This window comes from Mauremys mutica, chromosome 12 (assembly GCF_020497125.1).
Source record: "Mauremys mutica isolate MM-2020 ecotype Southern chromosome 12, ASM2049712v1, whole genome shotgun sequence".
Taxonomy (NCBI): domain Eukaryota; kingdom Metazoa; phylum Chordata; order Testudines; family Geoemydidae; genus Mauremys; species Mauremys mutica.
In genome coordinates this window covers 5,764,281-5,779,394 of record NC_059083.1, presented here as the reverse complement: position 1 = coordinate 5,779,394, position 15,114 = coordinate 5,764,281, and the positions used below count along the sequence as shown (strand labels likewise).

Sequence of the window (15,114 nt, the reverse complement as noted above, 5' to 3'; positions counted from 1 at the left end):
TTTAGTTCCATATAGTCACTAGATTTACTGCAGGGTAACTGAGATCAGGATGTGACCTTGACTCCATTGACTTTGGTGGAGCTCCGATTTAGAGCAGGGATTAGTTTTCAGAGGCGTTGCCCATCCCCTAGCTCCTTCTCAATCACCTTCATTCTCTATTTCCTGGTTTTCTAACACATTTAATATCCCACATGCCGGAAGGGTACAATGTTCAGAAGGAACTAATTGCCTTCACAATACTTTTTTGTGTGGGCATTCAATCCTAATTGTAGAGAGGCTGCCACTGTTCCATAATGCATGGAGCAGGCAATCTTGAGATCAAGGGTAGGAAAACAATTCCCCTTGTTCCTTCTCTTGTCCATGGTAATGAAAGTTCTCTCCCTCCTGTAGATTGCACATGCCCTGTCTCTGGCTTGCCCATCATGGCTTTTTCACCACGGGCCTCACAAGATGACAGTTATGTACGTGAGTTCACCCTGGGGATGGAGTATCTGGTGTCTCTAGCCGAATGTCTGCCCCAGGCTGAAACAGACCTGGACAAGCATGAGAAGATGCAGGGACACAGTAAATGTGCTTTGGAGAAAATGAACGCCACGAAGAAGGAATTAGAAGCCCGAAAAAAAGCCCTGAGTTCCCAAATCGGGGAACTGCTTGTCAAAAAGAAAGAGCAGAGCGATGAAGAGAAGCAAAAGGAAAGGGAGCTCAGTCAGTTAGAGATCCAAATGGAAAACCATGAGCAGATGCACTTTTATGTCCAAGTAAAGCTGACCATGGCCGAGAACCATCTGGAGGAGCTGATGGCACTGCTGAAGAAGGCGAGAAAGGAGGAGAAGTGTAGTAAAATCATGACAAATATCACCCTGGTGCTCCTGCCTCTTTACACTCTCCTAAGTAAGTATCCACCAAGGCCGCTCCAGCTCATGGGTGAAGCAGGATATCAGATCTTTGCAATATGCCTGATAGCACATCAATTGCTGCCACTGGCTCAGAGAGAAGCATAGCACGTGGGTCGGCATGTCTTCTGTGTCCCCTTCTCTGCCTGAGCCACTTACATGGTTGCCACCACCTTGGTTGATACCCCAGGGCTTGAACCAGGCACCTCCTGAGCTGAGCGCCCAAGCTGTTGCAGCTTGAGCTAAAAAGCCATGTTTCCTATCTGCGGGTTGTAACAGACTCACATCCCCTGTGGGTGGCACAGAGGGCGATGGATAACACCCATCCACCAAGGGGTTACATAGTGCTATGGGCACCCAGAGGGAGCCCCCAGGCATGTCAGCCAGGAACGGGCTATCTTCTAGGGCTGAGGTGGGAAACAAGTGTGTGGGAGACCTGGGTACAAAGGGGTTAGTCTCAATGACAGGGAACTGCAGTCCCTGAATTTGCCCCTAAGGGTGGGCTTCCCTAGTGGGGAACCACAACAGACATGTCACCCCTTGGTGCTCCTCAGGCTCAACACATGAGGGCTCCCCTGGAAGGGTCTGATCCAAAGCCCATTGAGGTCCTTCCACTGATCCATTGATCTAGGTCTTTCTGGCTAGGGATTGGGGCTGGCTCTGGTGCCATCAGTAGTGTCCCCTGAGAGTCGTCTCTCTGCCCCATGGATGCTCGATGCACCCCGCGCCCTGATTCACTGCTCAGGCCTCTCATCACCAGTAATAATTCCCTGGCAATAGTGCGCACGGATACTGGGCCGCACCCAGCCCTCCCCTGTCTCTCTGCTTCCCAGCTCTGCTTTGGCCGGCTGCTCCTACCAGCCCTAAAGGGGCCCCTCCTCCTGACCACAACTCTGCTGCACTTCCACCTCTACTTGCCTATCCAGCCCTTCAGCCTGGGACACAGGGAATTTCCTCTTTGGGGGTAGGGTTACCAGGTGTCCGGTTTTTGACCAGAACACCTGGTCAAAACGGGACCCTGGCTTCTCCGGTCTGACCGGGCTGTTAAAAGTCTGGTTGGTGGCGCAGTGGGGTTAAGGCAAGCTCCCTGCCTGCTGTGGCTCTGTGCAGCTTTCGGAAACAGTGGCATGTCCCCGCTTTGCCTCCAGGGGACGCTGCGTTCTGCCCCCGCCCCAAGCACCAGCTCTGCATCTCCCATTGGCTGTGGTTCCCAGCCATTAGGAGCTATGGGGGGGGGTGGCACATCTGGGGGGGGGCAACATGCAGAGCCACCTGGACATGCCTCCGCTTAGGAGCCAGAGACAGGACATGCCACTCCTTCCAGGAGCTGCCTAAGGTAAGCACCACCCGGAGCCTGCACCCTGACCTCCTCCCATGCCCCAACCCCCTGCCCTAGCCCTGATCCCCCTCCTGCCCTCCGAACCCTTCAATCCCAGCCGAGAGCAACCTCCTGCAACCCAAGACCCTCATTGCCATTCCCACCCCAGAGCCTGCAACCCCAGGTGGAGCCTTCACACCCTGCCGCACCCCAAACCTCTGCCCCAGCACAGAGCCTCCTCCTGCATCCTGAACACCTCAGCCTTAGCCCAGAGACTCCTCCCATTCTCTGAACCCCTCAGCTCCACCCCCCAGACCAGAGCCCCCTCCTACACCTCAACCCCTCATCCCCAGCCCCACCCCAGAGTCTGCACCCCCAGCCGGAGCCCTCACCCCTTCCTGCATCCCAACCCCCACCCCAGCCCAGTGAAAATGAGCAAGTGATTGAGGGTGGGGAGAGTGAGTGTGTGGGGGCAGAGCCTTGGAGAAGAGGCAGGCCCCGGAGGAGGGGTGGGGTGTTCAGTTTTGTGTGACTAAAGTTGCTAATCCCCTGGGAGCAGAGGGGTGCTGCTTCCAATGTGCTCCCAGGGTGGGGGATTGCCTGGCTCAGGAGGTCCAGGATCAGGAGATGGGGCCTTTCCCAGCTAGAGGGTGGCGGCTCTGATCTGGCCCCAGGTCAGGGGGACTGGCTGGCTCAAGTGGTGAGAAATTGACCATGGGGCCTATCACCTCTGGGGCATGCCAGCTCCGATCCAGCCTTAGGCTTACTATTTCTGGGGATCTCTGCAGCTGCTGCATTCACCCTGTCATTCGCCATCTCAGCCGCGTTGCTGAACGGGCCACAGAGATTGAACTCCCCTTGGTCTAGTAGAGGGGGTTGTGACATGCCCAGGTACAATCCAGACTAAACTCCCTGTGTCCCCCTGCCCTCTGCCCTGGGTTGCCCCTCACAATGCTTTGCCGCCATAGCTTCCGGTCCTAGATGGCTCACCAACAGCCCCCAGTATATGTCTCTCCCAGCTATGTCTGTGGGTGTGCTGCAGCCAGCCAGCCACCCGCACCTTGGCTCTTCCCAGCCTGGTTACAATGCAGGGTGATCCCACATCCCTATTCACTCTCAGCTCCAGACTTTCCCCCAAAATGTACATCTGGTACTGCCCAGCCCTCTCCTGGACAATAGACAGGGCCGGCTCCAGGGCTTTTGCTGCCCCAAGCGGTGGGGGGGGGGAAAGCCACGATTGCGATCGGCGGCAGCTCCGCCGTGCCACTTTCTTCTTTGGCAGCACTTCAGCAGCAGGTCCTTCCCTCCAAGAGGGACCCGCCGCCGAAGATCCTGACATGCCACCCCTTCCCCTTGGCCGCCCCAAGCACCTGCTTGCTGAGCTGGTGCCTGGAGCCGGCCCTTTCAATAGAAGCTCCTATCAAGTCCTTCATTTTATTACTAGAAATGATATGCACAAATCCTGTTATCCCACATGGAGTTTCCCCAAACACTTGAGGAACTGGTGCAGCTACGCCCTAGGCTTGGAACACGTGTTAGTAACACTGTGTAATGGACTCATAACTTTACCTACAATGTTGCCACACATTTCACCCATACAATAAAGACCGGTAAATGATGAGTTTTCAGATGATAGCTCATGAGGCATACTTTGTACAGCTCACAAGGCATACTTTGTACAGCGATTACTACCGTAGTGTGCAAGGGGTGAACACAGGGGTACTGTCTGTCACAGGAGTACCCATCGGGTCGGGGGAGGCACTGTGATGGTGGCTCTGTGTGTGGGAACAGCTCACCCTGACACTACCCAGGTTGGCTTTGCTCTGGGGGGACACAGAAGGAATCGGCTTTCACCACAGGATCAAACACCGGACCTTTGGATCTTAAGTCATGAGCCTATAGTGCATGAGGCAAAAGACCCAACTCTGTTAGCAAAGACTAAACAGTTGTGAAAGTTTTTCCTCTCTCTCCTTTGTTCCTATGAAAAGTTTAAATGAAAATAATTCTTTTGGTCAATTTTCCACAGAAAATTGAGTTTTCATCAAAAAGATCATATATGGAAAAAGGAACATTTTGATTTGGAAATGTGCTGGTGCCTCATCGGTGTTGTAGTTCAGGTGCCTTGTGCATCTATTCTCCTATATGGGCCAGGCTCCTTGGTCAAACTACATCTCCCATGATGCATCACACGCTCTTCTCTTGTTGTGGGAGGTTGTCTTGTCAAGGAGCCTGGCCCATAGAGGAGAAAGGGATGTGAGTCAACAGAACTGTAAATCTCATCAGGCTGCACAAAAGCTATTTCAGACTTTTTTTTATTATTACTGGTGCATTTGTTTTTTATCAGATAAAACTAAATTCAATAAAACAGAACAATCAAAATTTTCCAGAGTAATTTTTAGAAAAATGTTGTTTAGTCAAAAACCCAATTTTCTTTTTATAAATAGTTTCGATGGAATTTTTTCAAGAAGCCCTAAAAGTGACCGATACGAAGGAGCTTTTCCTGTCGGCTAGCCTCGTGACCATCATTTGCCAGGTGTCTATGTACATTGCTCAGAAAGCAGCCTTGGAATTGCACAAAACCATCAGCCAGTACAAAATCCAGGTCTCCGACTACAAACGGGAAGTTTGCATATGTGAGAAAGAGAAGAGAGAAACCAAGGAGAAGATTGAACACATCGGGGCCAGTCTGGGGAAAAACAGAGAGATTGGTGGTGAACCAACTGAGCTTTCAGCAGTGCAGGAGGAGGAGGAGGAGCTGAAAAAACACATACAATTTGTGAGTCAGCTGATTGGGAAAGTCAACGCGCTCAGGTCATACATTGATGACCCCTCAGACTATGAATATGCCTGCATGATTTTGGAGGAGATTTATCAGTTAGTGCGGCCAGTGGTAGAAAAAGGAGGGTGGGGGAGCAGGAGGTTCCTTGACACAGAGACAATAAAGAACCCGGTCGAGAAGCTAAAATGTGTGGTTGAAAAGCTTAGGGAGGATATGGCCAAGGCTAAAGACAGGAATTTTTAGAGCTGAGCTAAGCCAGGGCAGAGGGGGGTGCGACATGTCAGTGAGCCTGAGCCTGATCCCACTTACACCAAATTTACACCCGGGTCACTGAGATCAGAATCCGGCTCTGACTCCACTGCTGTCCCTGGGGTCTCTCTGGATTTGCACTGGGGTAGGCTGGAGATCAAAGCTGGGGTGGAAGAGGTATATGTTCTGTCTTTGTAAGTGAGTATAAGGCTGTCTCATTTCATCAAAAAGTGGCCCATTTACACCAGTTTATAAATCATGACCTCTGTATCTGCCCCGAAACAGTTTTGTATAAATATCTCTTCATCTACCAATCATCTGGGTTTTGCTTCTTTTGTTATCTGTGATGAAACAATGTTACCATTTCTCCAGTCATCCATACAGTCTCCAATGGAAACAGGATCAATAATACCTGGAAGAAAAACATTAAATCATTGCTAGTAAGGTTTTTATATGACAGAAGCAGCAAAGAGTCCTGTGTCACCTTACAGACTAACAGATGTATTGGAGCATGAGCTTTTGTGGGTGAATACCGACTTCGTCGGATGCATGCCAGATGCATGTCGGATTCGCCCATGAAAGCTCATGCTCAAATACGTCTGTTAGTCTATAAGGTGCCACAGGACTCTGCTGCTTTTACAGATTCAGACTAACATGGCTACCCCTCTGATATATGACACAAATTGGTAGAACAGTAATAAGGATAAGCTTGGGTCACTACAGAGTGATCTGGACCGCATGGTACACTGGGCTAATTTGAATAACATAAAAGGAAATATTTTTAATATAACATGTAATTAAGCTGTGGAACTCATTGCCACAGGAAGTTGTTGAGGCCAAGAAGCTAGTAAAATTCAAAATGGGATAGGAAGTTTATATGAAGAATAAAAATATCCAGAGTTATCAAAATTAATTATATAAAAAATTAGATATTAAGGATATTAAACTCCCATGTATCAGGGCTTAAGTCCATCTGACTATTAGGGATAAACCCTAATGCAGGGGCTAGGGAGCAGGATTTCTGGTTTCTTTTCTCAGTTCAGCTCTTTGTCTCAGTCTCTTTATCTGCACATTGGGCAGTGTCCTCCACCCCCACCAAGTGACCCTCTGCCCAGCCCATGCTCCTGATTCCAGAGGCATCCTCCCACTGAACAGAGAGAACTGCCTAGAGACCAGAATGTCTCCAGTCAGGCTACTGGGTGAGCAGGTGGGGAACTGAACCCCAACGCCATCAGTAAAAGCCAGACCCTGTTAGGTGTTCATGGGAGCTCACATCCATGCTGGCAAAGATTTGACACACATGAAATAGGTGTTTCCTATGGTGTCTGAACTGTCACTTGAAAATCAATGCATGAAAACACATTAATCTCTTGGCTAATGATTGTAAAGCCCTTTGGATAAGTAAAATGGCTCACGCGGTAGGACGTATAGTAACTTAGGCCCCAAAATTGTAAGTTATTACTACTCAAGTGTTGCCCAGGCAACAAGGTCTTTTAGAAAAGACAATGGAGAGCTAAGAGAATAAAAAGCCAAAGTCTAAGGGCCTGATTTCTTCAATAGTCTGAAGAAGGCCTTCTGCAAGAGTGAGCCACTGGTGCAGCTGAAAAGACTTCCCCTTTTTTCCCTGTCTGTGAATAAAGAAATTGATTCAAAATCTTATTAAATTAATATCAAATATTTATATCATATTCTGTGCCAGATACTGTAGTAAAATAGGGAACCTGATAGAATAAATAAAAGGAACCCAGTAATGTGTTTTTAAGGACACTTAACCACAAAGTGGAATAATCAGAAATGTAACTGTTTGGTTAATAATGCACAGACTCAGCTCAGCCAGACATACTAAGGTTCCACCATTGTTGATAAAACAAGGAGAGGAGAAATGGAAGATTTATACAGTTGTCCCGGCTTGCTGGAGCACAGCAGTTCTTGGAGCGACTTTAAAGTTGTTTGAACACTCCGCCATACAACGCAAAGAGCAGCGGAGAATAGGAAGGGACTTACGAATGTAAACTCCAAACTGGACATTTCAGCAGCTAGTAGAGTAACTACATGATGCAGCACAAACGGGCCCATGGGAAGAAACTTGCAGAGGTAAATTGCTGAATGGAGTGAACCAGCCACTGTCCAAGGTACTATCCCAAGATGGTCGTACCAACAGCTGTGGCCTAACTTGTCTTACAAAAACTAGTGTGACCAGAGGTGTTCTACAAAGTGACTGGAAAATTCCAGTCCAAGTTGCAAGAACCCAAAAGCTGATGACTCGCTCCCTGACTGAACCATGAGAGGGGACGACTCTCATTCTGGTTGGACATTTCGAATCTTTGGAAGAAGTATGGGTCACCATCTGATTGGTCCACACCAGCACCTCCAATAAGAGGAATCAAGTTGGACCACCCAGCAGAAATGGGATTAAACATCCTCTCTTTCAGCACCATCGTTTCCCAAAAGCCAAACACTCCTGGAAGGGAGAAGTTTGAGGTCCTGGGCCAGCCATCTGGGAGTTCTCCTGGGGACATCAAGTACCTATCTTGGTTAGGCAACCTTAACCGTCTCTTTCTATTTCCCAGCAGGCTGGGTTGCCTGCTTTCACCAGGAAAAGGCAATGGTTGTAGCCATCCTCCACTCCACCTGTGGCACTGCACCTGTGTTTGCAGTGTCAGCTCCTGCTGTGAACAATAACTGAGCTGAAAGCTGACAGCTGTGCAAAGGGTGACAAGTAACACACAGAATTTCACTTGGGTGATGACCCAAAGCAGTCGGTTGACCACTTCTTTAAACTGGTTACCTAATTAAATGTACACGCTTGTGTATATGTTGTAATGATAGTAACTCTATGACAGTGTGTCTTTGTTTTATAACAGGTTCCAATCAGGTTCTCATGAAGTACCTTTAAAACTGAACAAGTTACTGTTGTTAACTAAGATTGTAAAGCACTATACATGTGTTTACCATAGTCAACAGTTTCATAATGACGTTCACATTCTAGGTCAGGGGTAGGCAACCTATGGCACGCGAGCTGATTTTCAGTGGCACTCACACTGCCCAGGTCCTGGCCACCGGTCTGGGAGATCTGCATTTTAATTTAATTTTAAATGAAGCTTCTTAAACATTTAAAAAACCTTATTTACTTTATCCAATAGTTTAGTTATATATAATAGGCTTATAGAAAGAGACCTTCTAAAAACATTAAAATGTATGACTGGCACGCAAAACCTTAAACTAGAGTGGATAAATGAAGACTCGACACACCGCTTCTGAAAGGTTGCCGACCCCTATTCTAGGTGTATATGGACATAAAATGAGACCCAGAATGCAAACTCCTTGAATTGTTAGTCTGCACAGGCTGAGCCTGTCATATATGTAAGAGATTTTAGGGCTTGTCTACACTGGCACTTTACAGCTGCAACTTTCTTGCTCAGGAGTGTAAACCACTCCCCCCATCCCTGAGCGCTGCAAGTTGCAGTGCGGTAAAGTGCCAGTGTAGACAATGGCAGCGCCCTCGTGGAGGTGGTGCTGCGACTACACAAGCCATGTTAAAGCGTTGCCGCAGCAGCGCTTTAACATTGCCAGTGAAGATGTGCCCTTAGGCAGTTAGGAGTGTTAAATCCCATTCTGGAGCTAGTATGATTCATTAGGAAATAGATAACAAAGGCTGACTACTACAGATACACTGGGAAGGAGACCTTGATAAATTGGCATGTAGGTAATTGATCAAGTTGTCTCGTGACCTAGCTCTGTTCGGTTTTCCTCTGTTGTATTAGCAACATGAGTTGATAACCAGTTGCAACAAGAGAGATTCTATTTTGATGGATTCAGTCAGAAATATAAAGTCACCTTCCCACAGGCGTTATTTTCTACTGTGGTTGTGTAATTTGATTCTGAAAACCTAAATCATGATATTGACCAACTTGCTAGTTTCTGTTAGCCAAATCATAGCCCAGTAACATTTTTGCCTTCTTATAGCCTATACTATTAGGCCTGGCCTATGCTACATAATTAGGTAGCTATAACTATGTTGTTCAGGCCAGGAGTGCGAAAAATCCACATCCCCGAGCGATGCAGACATACCGATCTAATCTCTGGTGTAGACTGTGCTAGGTCAACAGATTAATTCTTCCATTGGCCTAGCTACCACCTCTCGGGGAGGTGGATTACCTATGCTGACAGAAGAACCCCTCCACAGTCAGGCATGAGCACGAGCAAGGATCCTGGGTACAGCATGTTTCATTGCATGCTGTGAAATATACTACATTAAGGTATGGGATGATAATACACAGCGTGGGCTGTACTGAGGGGTAGGTGACACCTATAAGTCACATGAGCAATGTGGGTAGCCCTACCACTGAACAGCACCAAGCTGACTCTCACAGGCATCCTCAGAAGACAGATGCACAACTCTCCCTCCAATGATGTTGCGAATACCAACTACATCCGAGCCTTAGTGAAATGGGAATAGGAGTGACACCCCCCTCCTCCCCAGAGCTGCCAAATGACAAGTTATACATCTAGATCCTTTGCAACAGATCTACATACAGTGCAAATGGTGTCGCTCCAGTGACTTCAGTGCAGCTAGCACTAAATGCACCAACTGGAGATCTGGTCCCATTCATGCCAGTGGAGTAGGGCTGATTTATGACAGCTGGGGATCTGATCCATTGACTCCAATGAAGCCTTGATGCAGATCCTGCATCCCTTTTTCATAAAGCAAAGTCACTGTCCTTTTTGCTTCCTCAATAAACGGGGTCTGGGCATCTTCTCTGCTTCCCAAAATATAGTCCATCACACCTGTGAAGTGTAGCAACCAGATAGGTTCCCACTGCTCCATTTAACTGTGTGCACCCTTCCTGCTGACTTTACACACTAGCGGTAAGAAGTGCATAGTAAAGACGACAATCCTCACTTTACATGTAAACACATAGATGACTAAACTTCGCTTATCTGGCAGAAACTCTGGTTTTCACCTTTGCTCTGGACCAATCCCCCAAACAGAGACTTTAAGAACATATTTTCAGTATACAGTACACACACACCTCCTTACATGGTATTTGTACACACATTTCACAATGATATTAATGACCAGTGTGCTACTGACTTTCATTTAAGACCTCACTGACATTCTTTGGTAAACTAGAATGTACATACCGAGCTCATGAGATTTCTGTAACCCCTTCTGAACCCCACTGTCCCTTTGTCAATTAGTTTTAGGAGGTTCTTGGGTCAAACTACTCTTTCCTTGTCTCCATATGGTGCTGTCTTGGCTTAGCCAATGGCAGCTTCACTGGCATCTGTGTCGAGAATGAATGGTAGCTGAGGATCTGGGAAGCCACTATCGATGCAGACGTCAGCCTTCACTTCAAGAACAGCTTCTTGGCATGGGGTAGTCCACTCAAACCGCCACCCTTTTTCTATCCAGCTTGTGCAGTGGTTGCGCAACTGTGGTGAAATCAGCAGCATCTCGATAGTATGAAGCTAGGCCAATGAAACTCTGCACCTCAGTGAGGGAACGTGGCACTGGCCAGGATTGGATGGCTTCTACCCTTTCCATGTCTGCTCCCCTGTCATCCTCTGAGATCACATGCCTCAGACAATTTGCTTCATTGAAGGGGGGGAGAGGAAATTGAATTTTGCTGTTTTTGTCTTTAAGTTGGGTTGGTGTAGTATCTCCAGCAGAGTGCCCAAAAGGGTGACCAGATGTCCTGATTTTATAGGGACAGTCCTGATTTTTGGGTCTTTCTTATATAGGCTCCTGTTACCCCCCACCCCGTCCTGATTTTTCACATTTGCTGTCTGGTCACCGTTATGCCCAACATCTGCAGGTGCTCTTCAAATGAGCTCACAATGACAATAACGTCAAGATGCACCATGCAGGATGTGCCCTGCAAATCTGCCAGCATGACATCCAACCACCTTTGGAATGTCCTCAGAGCATTACAGAATCCAAAACACATGACATTAAACTCAAAAAGACCCTGTTTGGCGGTGAATGCTGTCTTCTGTTAGTAGTCATCAGGGTGCACCTTTACCTGCCAGTAGCCACTGGCCAGGCCCAGGGTGAAGAACCAACAGGCTTTTACCAGCAAGTCTTGAGTGTCATCAGTTTAAGGGAGGAGACATGCATCTCTCATGGTAATATAATCCAGCTGTCAATAATCCACCCATGTCCATCTCCCTCCAGCTTTCTTTCTTAAGCCCATGGGCTCATCGGGAGCCAGATCATGCCTCTCTTCACCATCTGTTGCAATTGTTTGCTGAACTCTGCCTGGTGGTGGATTGGGATCCTTTGTCATCCCTGTCTCACATATCTGACATCTTCAGTCTCAGTCCCGTGCTGCGTCAACCCTGTGCACCCCAGGTTATCATCCCCCGTGGAGAAGATATCAAGGTAATTTCCCAATTACCTGTCAGCGAGCTGGGTGACAGAGTCCTCCTCAGCCCCAATTCCTGCACAAGATCTTCTCTCTCCTACACTTGTTCTGTGGGCAGAAGCTGGTGCCAGGAATGAGGGCTGCAGCAGGGCCTGGGATCAGCTAGTTAACAGCTGAAACCCCGAATGAGCCAGATAGCCTGAGCGGCATTGCCAGGGCTGCTCTTATGCCCAGCAGTTGCACTTGGCCAGTGGCTGCTCAGTGCTTATGCCCACAGCTGCAATCACTCCTGTGCCGGCTTGATTTCCAACCTTGCTGTAGCCCTGCTCCAGTCCATTCCAGCCCTGCCCTCTTGCTTAGTTTCTGACCTCTAGTTCCTGACCCTAGCTGTGACCCTCAGCTCTGTCTGATTCCTGGATCTTAACTTCAGCTCCAACAACTAGGCTGGACCACCTCCACCCCTGTCTGTGATAATTGGAGCAGCCCAAACACAAAGAGAAGGAGGTAAAGAAGGGGAGGAGGGATGGATTGTTTACAGGAATGGATCCTGCTAAGGCTAGCAGCTCCCTCTTGGAGACAGTGAGCACACTTCAAATCTACAGATGCAGATACACACCCTGCAGGTGCAGGATGCTATGCCGCAGGCACAGGCCATGTCACCCATGACTCCTCCCCCTCAGGAACCTAAAGCTCCCCTCCCAGACAGGTGACTACAGCCAGTCTGCACTTTTATGTACCAGCGCCGGGTCCTATCCTGCTGCACCCACAGTCCTTCCCCACTGACCAGTCCCAGGTGGGACTTATCATTAGCTTGCTGCCTAGGGAGCTGTTAGCTTGGACCTCCCCACTCCTGGAAAGCCTAGTCCTCTTCTGAACCAGTGTGAGGACTTTGGTCAAGGCAAACTGTGTGCACACAGCCAAGGTCACACTCCAGACCATATGGCAGGGACACTAGCCAGTTGCCAATTATGCTGTGGAGTTGCAATATCTGGTAGCTGACACTGCATATGGAATGAGTCTGCACAGCATTACCACTTCTGGTTCAGCCTTGAAGTGCAGCTCAAAGATGAGCTGCTATGAGTAGAGTCACTGGCCAGTCTGGATGCCTTGATCAAGCTCAATATTAAGACTGACTCCTGGAAAGAAAGTCAATATCCTGGCCCCATCAGTCTCTGTTACACGACTGCACTCAAAGTAACAATAGTAAAACTTTAGAGCCTACAAGTCCACTTAGTCCTACTTCTTGCTTAGCCAATTGCTCAGAGAAATAAGTTTGTTTACATTTATGAGAGATAATGTTGCCCACTTATTTACAATGTTATCTGAAAGTGAGAACAGATGTTCACATGGCACTTTTGTAGCTGGCATTGCAAGGTGTTAATGTGCCAGATATGCTAAACATTTGTATGCCTCTTCATGCTTTGACTGAACTCCTTGGGGGAGAATTGTATATCTCCTGCTCTATTTTACCCACATTCTGCCATATATTTCATGTTATAACAGTCTCAGATGATGACTTAGTATGTTGTTTGTTTTAAGACCATGTTGTTCGTTTTCACTGCAGATTTGACAAAAAGGAAAGAAGGTACCAATGTGAGATTTCTAAAGATAGCTGCAGCACTGATCCAACATTTAAGAATCTGAAGTGCCTTCCAAAATCTGATTGAGATGGGCTGTGGCGCATGCAACACTCTGATGCGGAAATTACAGAACCCAAACCACCAAAAAGAAAATCAACCTTCTGCTTGTGGCATCTGACTCAGATGATGAAATTGAACATGTGTTGATCTGCACGGTTTTGGACTGTTATCAAGCAGAACCCACCATAAGACACATGCCCTCTGGAATGATGTCTGAAGCATGAAGGGACATATGAATCTTTAGTGCATCTGGCGTGTAAATATCTTGCAACGCTGGCTACAACAGTGTCATGTGAACACCTGTTCTCACTTTCAGGTGACATTGTAAACAAATTGAGGGCAGCATTATCTCCTGAAAATGTAAACAAATTTGTTTGTCTGAGCAACTAGCTGAACAAGAAATAGGACTGAGTGGACTTGCAGGCTCTAAAATTTTGCATTGTTTTATTTTTGAATGTGGTTATTTTTTGTACATAATTCTACATTTGTAAGTTCAACTTTCATGATAAAGAGATCGCACTACAGTACTTGTATTAAGTGAATTGAAAAATACTATTTTTAACAGTGCAAATATTTATAATAAAATATAAATATAAAGTGAGCACTGTACACTTTGTATTCTGTGTTGTAATTGAAATCCATGATGATTAGGCCTCAACTGGAGTATTGTGTCCAGTTCTGGGATCCACATTTCAGGATAGATGTGGAAAAGTTGGAGAAAATCCAGAGAAGAGCTACAAAATTTTTTAAAGGTCTAGAAAACATGACCTATGAGGGAAGATTGGAAAAAATTGGGTTTGTTTAGTCTGGAGAAGAGAAGACAGAGGAGACATGATAGTTTTCAAGTACGTAAAAGATTGTTACAAGGAGGAGGGAGAAAAATTGTTCTTCTTAACCTCTAAGGCTAGGACAAGAAGCAATGGGCTCAAATTGCAGCAAGGGCAGATTAGGTTGGGCATTAGGAAAAACTTCCTAACTGTCAGAGTGGTTAAGCATTAAAATAAGTTGCCTAGGGAGGTTGTGGAATCTCCATCATTGGGGATTTTTAAGATCAGGTTGGACAAACACCTGTCAGGGATGGTCTAGATCTGTGGTTCTCAAGCTTGGGTACTGGTGACCCCTTTCACATAGCAAGCTGCTGAGTGCAACCCCCCCCCTTAAATATATTAAAAAGTGTTTAATGTATAACACCATTATAAATGCTGGAGGCAAAGCGGGGTTTGGGGTGGAGGCTGACACCTCATGACCCCCCATGTAATAGCCTCACAACCCTCAATTTGAGAAGCCCTGGTTCTAGATAATACTTAGTCCTGCCTTAAGTGAAGAGGACTGGACTAGATGACCTCTTGAGGTCCCTTCCAGTTCTATGATTCTATATTTGAAAATGTGGAAAACATCAAAAAAAATTTATATAAATAGTATTCTATTATTGTTTAATAGCACTGTGGTGGGTTGGGTCACAAAAAAACCCCCTGGGAACTGCCAGATGATGTGCTTTGACTACCTCTGAGTCTGTTTTTCCCTGCCAGCTTAGTACTTCAGTGCCCTGCCTGGTTTGAGCCAGACACTCTTGCCTGCTGGAAACAGCCCCAGATCTGAACCAGGCTTCTCCCCCCCACCCCCCAACAGCTGGAGGCTTAACTGAAAACAGCTTAAGAAGTGTTCCTGTCTCTAACACTCAGATGCCCAGCTCCCAATGGGTCCAAACCCTAAATAAATCTGTTTTAACCTGTATAAAGCTTATACAGAGTAAACTCAAATTGTTCACCCTCCGTAACACTGATAGAGAGATATGCACAGCTGTTTGCTCCCCCCCCCCCCCCCCCCCCCCAGTATTAATACAGACTCTGGGTTAATTAATAAGTAA

At 47.1% G+C, this 15,114-nt stretch overlaps 1 long non-coding RNA gene across 1 annotated transcript in view; it reads right to left on the bottom strand.

Annotated features, from left to right (window-relative positions):
- Positions 1-4,640: 4,640 nt before the first annotated feature.
- LOC123345076 overlaps positions 4,641-15,114 on the bottom strand; it is a 32,541-nt gene continuing 22,067 nt past the window's right edge. The window contains exon 3 of the long non-coding RNA XR_006572703.1: positions 4,641-5,651. This is a non-coding gene — a long non-coding RNA (uncharacterized LOC123345076). The remainder of the gene's footprint in view (positions 5,652-15,114) is intronic.